Consider the following 10,574-nt stretch of genomic DNA (forward strand, 5'->3'; position numbering starts at 1 on the left):
CTATTTCTGATTCCCTCCCCAGTTTGCTCTTGCTAGAAGCTTGCTGCTTGGTTGATTGGCCACACAGGGTAAGGTCCATTTAGCTTTCAACCTCAGCTGTGCATGAGAATCACCTGGGCAGCTTTTACAGTCCAGGGCTCATGCTCCACCCAGAACAATGACATCAGACTCTCTGGGGTTGGGACCTGGGCAACAGGATGTTTGAAAGCCCTTCTGCCACCCTTTCCTTCAGAGTTGCTGCCAATGAGCAGCTGAGGTTGAGAGCCAGGGGTTTACCTGAACTTGGCTCTTTATGCTGCCTGCCCTGGCCTAATCCTGCTCTGGCCAACCCGGGGTGCTCCCTCCAAAGGCTTTCCTGGCAGTTGGGAGCTGGGGTGACCCTGCCGGCTGTCCAGGGCAGGCTGCCTCTGGCTGTAGAAGAGGTAACCATGGTCACCAGCCTGCGTGCACTGATTTCTCACAAGTGCAATTTATCAGGCAAAAATTTCTCTCTATATAGAAAAGTCCCACGCTTTGGTCATGAAGGGTAATTGAGGCTTTTAGCTTCTGTGTCACAGTCATTATCCATTTTCTCATGAGCCTAGTGACTATTGCCCACAGGGATTTAAGTTATATTCTCGGTCAATGAGTAACAGAGAGGATATGAAATGGGCATCCAGGCCAGGTGACTCAGCCAGGATCCCAGAGGCCCTGGCAAGCATCTCTTCCTAGACCCAACCCCTTGGTTGAAGTTTAGAATGGGCCTCTGCATCCTTGTCTGTAAAAGGGGGTGAGCGTTCACTTTTTGAGGTTGTGATGAGGGTTAAGTGAAGTAATAAACGGGTAAGTCTGGTGCATAGTGAGAGATGGCTCGTTTTAGCCACCTGACCACTGCTTTCCATTCCATTGCCTCCCCCATACTCCACGGGGCCCAAACACATGCACCAGCACACAGTTCATTTGCAGCAACAGCAGAGTAAATGTTTGGGAACCGAATTCCAAACAGCTGTGAGTTAGGGTTGGTGTTGCAGGACTTCCAGCCCATGCCCTGGTCCTGCCAAGGCTCCCTGTCCACCTGTCAGCATCAGCACACAGTCCAGACAAGGCCTGCCCCTCCTCCCACCTGAGGCTGAATGGCCCACAACTCCCAGCCTGCCTCCTCACCTCATCTGCAACCCTGTGTGGGGTTGAACCTGGGAATAAAATGTGTATTATTCTTCGTTCTGACAGATAAGGAAACATGCATCAGTGGAAGTCAGCTATTTGGCCAGGTCACAGAGTCAGTTTCTCTTTTCCAAATGTTTTTCCAGGGCTGTCTGCACTCAGGAGCAGGGCGTCCCCTGGAGGATACTCCCCCTTTTCCCTGGGGGAATGGAGCCTGGGAGGGAGAGAGCTGGTGCTGGGTCAGGGTAGCAGCTGGAGATGGGGCGGCAGGGCACATGCGGAGACAGCGTGGTGCACGTACGAGCATCTGGAGTTGGTCCAGGCCAGGTCTACTGCTCCAATGCAGCACACCTACTCACCCAGAAAAAATGGTCAATTGCTGACAAATGAGTGGGGTTTGTTCCTGGAAAGAGCCCTAGAGTGGAACCAGAGACACCTGCATTATGATTTCAGGGCTGCTCCTGGCAATCTCAGGACACTGAAACAGTCATGTTTGGGAGATAGCATGAGACAGGCATGGCAGGGGCGAGAGGTTGGACTAGGCACAGGTGGGAAGGGTTTCTAAACCTGGCTCTACCAGTTACCAGCTGAGCGATCTTGGGCAGAGTTAGTTAACTCTCTGTGCCTCAGTGTTCCCATCTGGAAAGTGACTATCTCTGGAAAGTGACAAATTTCCATCTAGAAATTGACTATCTCTGTCAATGAGTTGTTATGAGGATTAACTGAGTTAATACATAAAAAGCACTTGCAAAGTCCCTGACCCAGAGCAAACCTCTGTAAACGTTTGCTATCATTCTAATGTCCATGAAGGTGCTGGCACATAGAAGGTTCTTGTTTCTCAGTGATTCTGAATTCACTGGTTCTTTTCCAGGGAGCAGGAGACAGCAAAGCCCTCTGTCTCCAGTTGCCCCATCCCATGGCCCCATGGTCCATGTCCACGACCCAGTTCTGCCTGGTCAAGGTGGGCAACAAGGTTCAGGCAGCCCAACCTGGTTTCAGGTTTCAAGCATAGAGGACGTTCTCTGTGTGCTTTTTGTCTTTGTTTGTTTTGTGTTGTCTGGGTGAAATTATAATTTGTTATAATTTGCATTTTCCTGAATACCAGTTCTACCCTTCCCCCACTCCACCACTTTATTTATTGGGTTGCCTTCTAATTTCAACCCAGAGACATATGTAATTTTGCATAGCATGTGACTTGAACTTTACAGTTTACGAAGCACCCTCATACATAAGAGCTAACCCAGTCCTCACAACCAGGAGATGGAGGTTTTCTTATTGTTCCCATTTCACAGAGATGTGGAAAGCAAGGCTAAGACATTACAATGACTTGTCTGAGATGCAAGTGGCCTTAATACAGTTCTTCTAATATCCAAGCCTGTAGTGTCCCCTGGTCTACCAAAATACCTGTCTCCTGGTTTTCTGCATAGCTCTACACACTTATGCATTTTAAACTCTTTTCTTACCTAATATTATTTTCAGAAATGTGGTTATCTTTGTCTATGCTACCACTCTAGTCATCATCTGAATGGCTGCACAATTTAACATTTTAACTTAATTTACTCAGCAGCCCAGGTCATGGCTCAGGCCACTCTGATTTTGCTGTATTAGAAGCAGTGCTACTGCAAACTTTTGGGACCAGAACAATTTTCTTCTCCTGAATAATTAAAAAATGACATTAAGGATTCAACAAGTATGAATTTATGCCTCTTGATTCACCTTAGTGTTACTGGCCTAAATAAAAAACCCTGGGCCTATTTACTCTTACCCTTACCCATAAATGCATGCATTCATTACTTCACTTAGCCATCCATCCATCCACCCATCCATCCATCCATCCACCCACTCACCCACCTACCCACCCACCTACCCAACCATATATCCATCCATCCACTCACCTACTCATCCACCCATCCATCCATCCATCCATCCATCCATCCATCCATCCATCCACCCACCCACCCACCATCCATCCATTCATCTACCTACACATCCATCCATCCATCCATCCATCCATCCACCTACCTACTCACCCATCCATATATCCATCCATATATCCATCCATCCACCCATCCATCCATCTATCCACCCACCCATCTATTCATCCATCCATCCTTCCACCCATCCACCCACCCACCCACCCACCTACCCGCCCACCCACCTACCCACCCATCTATCCATCCATCTACATATCCTCCCAATATATGCCAAATTTCCTCTAAGCCTTAAATATATTGCAGAAGTTCCAAAAAAGTGTACATTCTGGCATATGTGTGTGGATGTGGGATTACTGGGGGAGTTCCCTGCCCTCCATCCTATTCCCCAATGTCTACCCTTTGGCTGAGGGACTTTTCTTAGAGTAGCCCTGTCACTGCCCTGGCAACCCCTGCCAGCAACATGTTCCCAGGCTCTGCCTCCACCTCACTGCCCTCAGCAGACTCCCTCATTGATGCTGGCAGTCCTGGTTCCCTTGACTTTCCTTTGCTTATTTTGGAAGTCCTGGTCATTTAGCAGCAGGCACTGCAGTCATTTGGTTCCAGTTGTTTCCCTCAGGCCTGGCTGGTGGATGGTCTGTGCTGAAGACGGCTGGCCTGAGTTGGGGGAAGTCGGGGCCCTGCGGGTCAGAGACCAGCAGAACTCTGGGACATGCTCGAAGGCCAGTGGCCTGTTGTGGGAGAATTGACTGGGGTGGGCTTGGCTCCAGCTACCGCTTGTGGCCTTTGAGGGTCACAAGATATTTCTGAGGCGCTCTTTCTCCTGCCTATAGTCTGTAGCCCACCCAGCCCAGGCGGACACTGTGTGTGTGTGTGTGGTGTGGTGTGTGTGTATGTGTGTGGTGTGTATGTATATGTATGTGTGTGTGTGTATGTATGTGAATGTGTGTATGTGTGTATGTGTGGTGTGTGTGTGCTATGTGTATGTGTGTGGTGTGTATGTGTGTGTGGTGTGTCTGAGTGGTGTGTATTTGTGGTGTGTGTATATGTATGTGGTGTATGTGTGTGATGTGTGTGTGGTGTGTATGTGTGTGTGGTGTATGTGTGAGTGTGTGTATGTATGTGTGGTGTATACGTGTGTGGTGTGTGGTATATGTGTGGTGTGTATGTGTGTGGTATGTGTGGTGTGTATGGCGTGTGGTGTGTATGGGTGTGGTGAGTATGGGTGTGGTGTGTATGTATGGTGTGTGTATGTGTGTGTGGGTGTGGTGTTGGCACAGGCGTGTGAATGTATGTGTGGTATGTCTGTGTATGTGTGTGTCTGTGAGTGTGTGTGTGTTGTGTGTGTGGCATGTGTATGTGTGTGGTGTGTATGTATGTAGTGTGTCTGTGTATGTGTGTGTGAGTGTGTATGTGGTGTGTATGTGGGTGGTGTCTATGTATGGTGTATGGTGTGTGGTGTGTATGTGTGTGTGTATGTGGTGTTGGCACAGGTGTGTGAATGTGTGTATGTGTGGTGTGTCTGTGTATGTGTGTGTCTGTGTGTGTGTGTGGCATGTGTATTGTGTGGCATGTGTATGTGTGTGGTGTGTATGTGTATGTGGTGAGTATGATGTATATATGTGTGTGGTGTGTGTGTGATGCGCGTGGAGTGTGTGTGGTGTGTGTGTATGTGTGTGGTGTGTGTATATCTGTGTGATGTGTATGTGTGTGTGCATCTATGTGTGTATGTGTGTGGTGTATATGTGGTATGTGTGTGGTGGGTGTGGTGTATGTGTATGTGTATATGTATGTGGTGTGTGTGGTGTGTCTGGTATGTGTGTGATGTGTATGTGTGTATGCATGTAGTGTATGTGTGGTGTGTGTGGTATGTGTGTAGTGTGTGTGGTGTGTGCATGTGTGTGGGTGCAGTGTGTGTGTACAGGTATGTGGTATGTGTGTGGTGTGTGTGTAGTGTGTATGTGTATGTGTGGTGCGTGTATGTGTGTGAGTGCTTGTGGTGTGTATGTGTTTGTGTCTGTGTGTGTGTGGTGTGGATGTGTGTGAGTGGGTGTGTGTGTGCGAGTGTGTGTGTGCGCGTGTCTGGGGGATATCGGGAAGCTCTCCAGGAGACTCTTTTCTCCAAGAGAATCTTGGCAATGGGTTTTTCTTTTTTAATTTAAAAAACCCTCCATTTGTTTATTAAATAGGTAAAATATTGCCGTGGTAGAAAATACTGATAAGGAATCTTTTAAAATCTCTCTGATTCTACCATCTAGCAGTGCCCGGGCTAACACAGGGCACAACCTCCTCTAAGGCATTAGTGTGGCTACCGCGTGGGGACTTGGCTGGGTGGAGGAAGGAGTGAGGCTAGAAGACGGGGGCTGGGGCCAGATGGTTCTGTGTCATAGATGGAGAGACAGAAGCCACATGGAGAAAGAGCATGAGCCTTGTCTTCAGACGAGGTCACAGCCTGACTCTGGCCACTCCTTAGCTCTGTGACCTTGGACAAATTACCCAACCTCTCTAAGCGTTCACTCGCTCATCTGAATGAGAACAATCATGTCTACCTTGTAGGACTGAATGAGAGCAGACCTATCTTGTGCCTGACATGCGGTAGAATCTATTCAATAGCTTTCAGTCCCTCCCCAGGGAGTTCGGATTTTCTCCTGCGAAGCTGTATTTTAAGCAGCAGAGGGCAATGTTTATTTCTTATGACGGATGAACTGACTCCTTTAAAAGTATTTGTAGGATCATAGAGGCCAGTGTTGGTGCAGGTGTGAGGGAATGTGCACTTTCATAGGCTGCTGGAGAGGGAGCAGTTTCACTGGTACAGTCTTTTCTTGCAGAGTGGTTGGGTATTGTCAAATACATTTAGAAGAGCTCATTGGTTAGGACTGAGCTCCTGTGCTAGCATCGGACAGACCAAACCAAAATGGAGTCGCTGGTGCTGAAGCTCCACCCCAGAAAGCCGAAAATAAATTGTTTATCTGACCTTCCCAGAAATCAGGAGAGTGAGAGATAGTAGCCAGATTCCCAAACAAGCCAGTTCTAGCAGGCAGAATAAGGAAATCCCCTCTGTTTTAACCCTATAAGGAGAGTAACTTTAAAATGACCGATCCACTTTTTGTTCACTGTTCCTTTCCTCAGCCCTTTTCTGTCTATAAAGCCAACCTCCTCTGTTCAGCTATTTTGAACACTCGTTCCAAAAGAGGTGTTCCCCGATTCATGAATTGCAAATAAAAAACAATGAAATTCTTTAAACTAGATTTGGTGTAATTTTATCTTTTATTATTATTATTATTATTTATTTTGAGACAGAGTCTCACAGTGTCACCCAGGCTGGAGTTCAGTAGCATGTTCTAGGCTCACTGCAACCTCTGCCTCCCCAGTTCAAGTGATTCTCATGCTTCAGCCTCCTGAGTAGCTGAGATTACAGGGTCACACCACAGTGCCTGGCTAATTTTTAGTAGAGATGGGGTTTCACCATGTGGGCCAGGCTTGTCTCAAACTCCTGGCCTCGAGTAATCTGCCTGCCTTGGCCTCCCAAAGGGCTGGGATCACAGGCATGAGCCTCTGCACCTGGCCTAATTTTGTCTTTTGACAGTGTTATGCATCAAAAAACTTTTTTAAAAAAGGTCTACCTTTTAGTCCAGCAATGCTACTGTAAATAACTTATCCAATAGAGATGATCAGTCCAGATGCACTTACAACACTATTCATTCACAGCGTTGTTTCAATGTAAAAATAACAAATAAGATAAATATCCAACAACAGGGCACATGCATCCAGCTCTGACACAACCTTACCATGGAAACACAACCGGTCATAAATTTCAATGTACCAGTAACTAGTATATATCAGTAATGTACAGCTAGGTTTATTAACATGAAAAATGTAAAATGTTATTGAATGAAAATAGGTCACAAAAGAAAGGATGTATAGTATGATTTCATATTTGTAAAAAGTTGTATGTACCCGCATTGTATAAAAAATTTTTGGAAGGTTTCTAAGGCCCTCATCCCTGGTTTAAGAGACACCCTCGATTCCTTAAACTAAAGAATGTCAGCCATAGGGGACCTTAGTCACTGGTAGTCAAACGCATCACAAGCAATTCAGAAACTAGCCCCTCTGCCTGCAGCATTCGAGTTCTCCAGAAGGCACCCCTGGCAGCCACATCGTTAGAGTAGAAAGCAGATGCCTTCTGCCTCAGTTTCTCCAGGATAGGGTCAGGAAAGCATGTGAAGGAGACCAGCTATTCTTTACGTCATTAACTGAGGGGAATTCAGGCTTCCACAGAGACAGAAGAGACCAAGATTAAGCCTGGCTCTTTCCTCCTAAAAAGAACAGAAAGAGACAAGGTCAAAACTGGCTATAGGACACAGCAGTTTGGATTCATCAGTCCCAAGGCATTTATGAGCACCATTATGTGCGATGCATTTTGCTAAGTGTAGAAAGGTCACAGAGCCAGAGTTCTTGTTCTTAGGGAGCTCATTCTAGGGGGAAACAAAAATAACCTTGATGTGACTGGCAAGAAGAGAGGGAGGTGACCCAGAGGGGGAAGAGGTGTCCTGCATGGGGAAATAGAGAAAGGCCTCACTGAGGAGGTAAACCCTGAGCTGATCTTGAAGGATGCAGACAGGACAGGGGATTGATGTTAAAACAGGACAAGTGGCAAGGACAGAGGAAGAGGCTGCCCGCGCAGTTTCTCTGGGTGTCCGGGCATCTAGGCATTCATTGTCTCTCACAACAGCACCTCTCTGCTTCCAGATTGCAGAGTGGGGAAAACAGCCAACCAGAGCCCTCAATTTACATGGCTTCTGGCCAGTGCAGTTGGGCCAAAGCTGGAATTGTAGTCCCAGTTCCAATTTTCCATGTCTAATGCCCACTCCTGGCCTTGTAAATTGTGTCCAGGTGAGGGGGACATTGTATGGACAAGATCCAGAAGTCTCTGTAGCTGTAACCAAGAGAACTGGTGGGTGGAGGGCATTTCCCAGGGAAAAGGAGTGGGGTGGGATGCTGAGTAGACAGCCCCTAAACCTCCATGTAACCTCAGAGGGATGATTCCAACCAGAAACTGATGCCCATACAGCCCACGTGCCCTGTTATCTTTGAGACACAAGCTTCTGATTGAAGGACAGTGATTGTTACCCCAAATGTGTTAGGAAATAGTAATCTCCCAGATATAAGCTGTCCCGTGCACTTTGGGCTGGGGGCCCAAGCATATGGGTGTATGTACACACACATATACACACACATACGTGCATACACATGTGCATGCACCAGTCCACACACCCAGAGCAAGAGGAGGAACTCAACTCCTCCTGCAGTCTGCCTGCATCTGCAAAGGATCACCAACACAAACAATGCAGGGTGACTCATCACCTGTGACTAATAGGCCTGCGGGTCCTAAGGTCCTCACGGCAAATTTCTCATTATTGTCCTTTCAAACCTTCCGTGATGCGGGTCTCCCTAACCTGGCCTCCACCTCCAACCCAGAGGAGCCTGGAGGGAGAGATCTCGTTCAGTTAGGAGGGGAGGGGAGAGCCTAGAGGAATTCACCAGATCTGTGCAAGGGGGTGCTGGTGGGGGTGTTACTTCATGAGATGATTTACTGAAGATGTGCTTCAACACAGCACTCTGCACTGGAAATTCAGAACAAGGGATAATTTCCCCGTAATCGATTTCATGGCATCTTTTCAGAAATCCACGGATGGTGCAAAGTGAGATTGGAGTGTTGAGCACGAGAAATGTCTCAGGGGGACCAGAAATTGCCAGTTTGAAAGCCATCATCAGCTGACGCCTGTAATACCGGCACTTTGTAATCCCAAAACCACTGCCCTGCCTGTGGTTTTGGTTAGCACGTCCACCAGCAGATGGGCCCGTCCAGGGTCCCGGTTGTGGAATTGGGAAAGCATCTATTTATTCAACAAAGGAGGAACAGGAAGACCAATGTAACCGAGGATAAGAAGGAGGAATGGGAGACAGATTCAAATGATCCATGGAAGCCATCCTAGAGGTCTGCTATAGTTGGGATGTGATTTGTGCTCACCAAATCTTGTGTTGAAATTTGATCCCCAGTGTGGTGTTGGGAGGTAGGGCCTAGTGGGAGATGTTTGGGTTTTGAGGGTAGATCTCTCATGAATGGTTTGGTGCTGTTACCAAGGTAATAATTGAGTTCTCACTCTAGTGAGAGTAGATTGGTTCCTGCAAGAGTGGGCTATTATAAAACCAAGATGCCCTTTGGGCTTTGCCTTTTCGGATATGTCCACCTCCCCTTTGACCTTCCACCATGTGTGATGCAGGACAAATGCCCTCACAAGGACCTGAGCAGATGCTAGCACCATGCTTCTCAAACTTCCCAGCCTGCAGAACCAAGAGCCAAATAAACCTCTTTTCTTTGTAAATTATCCAGCCTCAGGTATTCCTTTATAGTAACACTAAGCAGTCCGGGAATGATTAGGAGTGAGAACTCCAGGAGAAAGACTACTTCCTACCAGTCTTAGCAGGTTGGGATCAAAAGCTTTTCTAATTTGAATGAAAATTAGGAGAAAATATGAACTTCTTCTGAACTTCAAGCTTGTCAAGGGACATCCTGATTGCTCACATAATGCATCACATAGGATAGGCCAGGTTATGCTAAGTCACAAACAGCTTTAGAAAATCTTAGTGATTCAAAACAACAAAGGTTTCTTTTTTGCTCACAATGACATGTTCACCACAGATCTTCAGGTGCTCAGCCTGTCCTAGTCAGCCAGAGGGCCAAGCAGCTATTATTTGGCACTTGGACAATTGTCATGGAAAAGAGTATGCTGACTTTAAAAGTTTCCACCTGAAAGCAACACTTATCCTTTCTGCTCATGTGGCAAGTCACATGGCGCCGCCTAACTTCAAGTGGACCGGGAGTAACCCCTTCCAAGAGTCCAGAGGAGGGAGGGCTGGAGTATTTGTGAACAGCCCTAATAACTTGCATGCTCAACCAGAGGACGTGGCATGCAGTTTCCCGGTACAGACTCTATTGGCCTCAGGAATTCCGAGAAGGGAGACAGCATCATGGCTAGATTCAGGGAAATCTTCCTGGAGGAGGTGAAGTCTGAGGTTAACTTTGAAGGACAGTTCAGCTTTAGACCTATTAGATAAGGAAGATGGACCAGAGAGAATAGCCTGAGACAGTAGATTTGGAAGGTGACCAGGTCTGGAGGCCATAGTAGTTCTGTATTTACATCTTCTCTGAACCCTGGTCTCTTTCAAGCTCCAGAACGCATGCTGGGGAGGGCAGAAGGAAATGATTGGGCCGAGGCCAAGCAGAGATGAAAGTTCTAGTGGTTGTTTTCAAGGGTTAACCTGATCAGGAGAGGATAGTTGGTGGAGACCCCTCAACATCCTCGGCCGCAGGCCCTTCACACCCATACTCATCTCCAGAGGAGTTCCAGTTGAGAGAGGCAGGCTCTAGCCAGACTGGCAGCTGTGCTCTCTGTCCCTCACTGACTCTTTCCTCCAGCAGATGGGCCCCAGGGCCCC

Source organism: Macaca thibetana, chromosome 13 (genome assembly GCF_024542745.1).
Source record: "Macaca thibetana thibetana isolate TM-01 chromosome 13, ASM2454274v1, whole genome shotgun sequence".
Taxonomy (NCBI): domain Eukaryota; kingdom Metazoa; phylum Chordata; class Mammalia; order Primates; family Cercopithecidae; genus Macaca; species Macaca thibetana.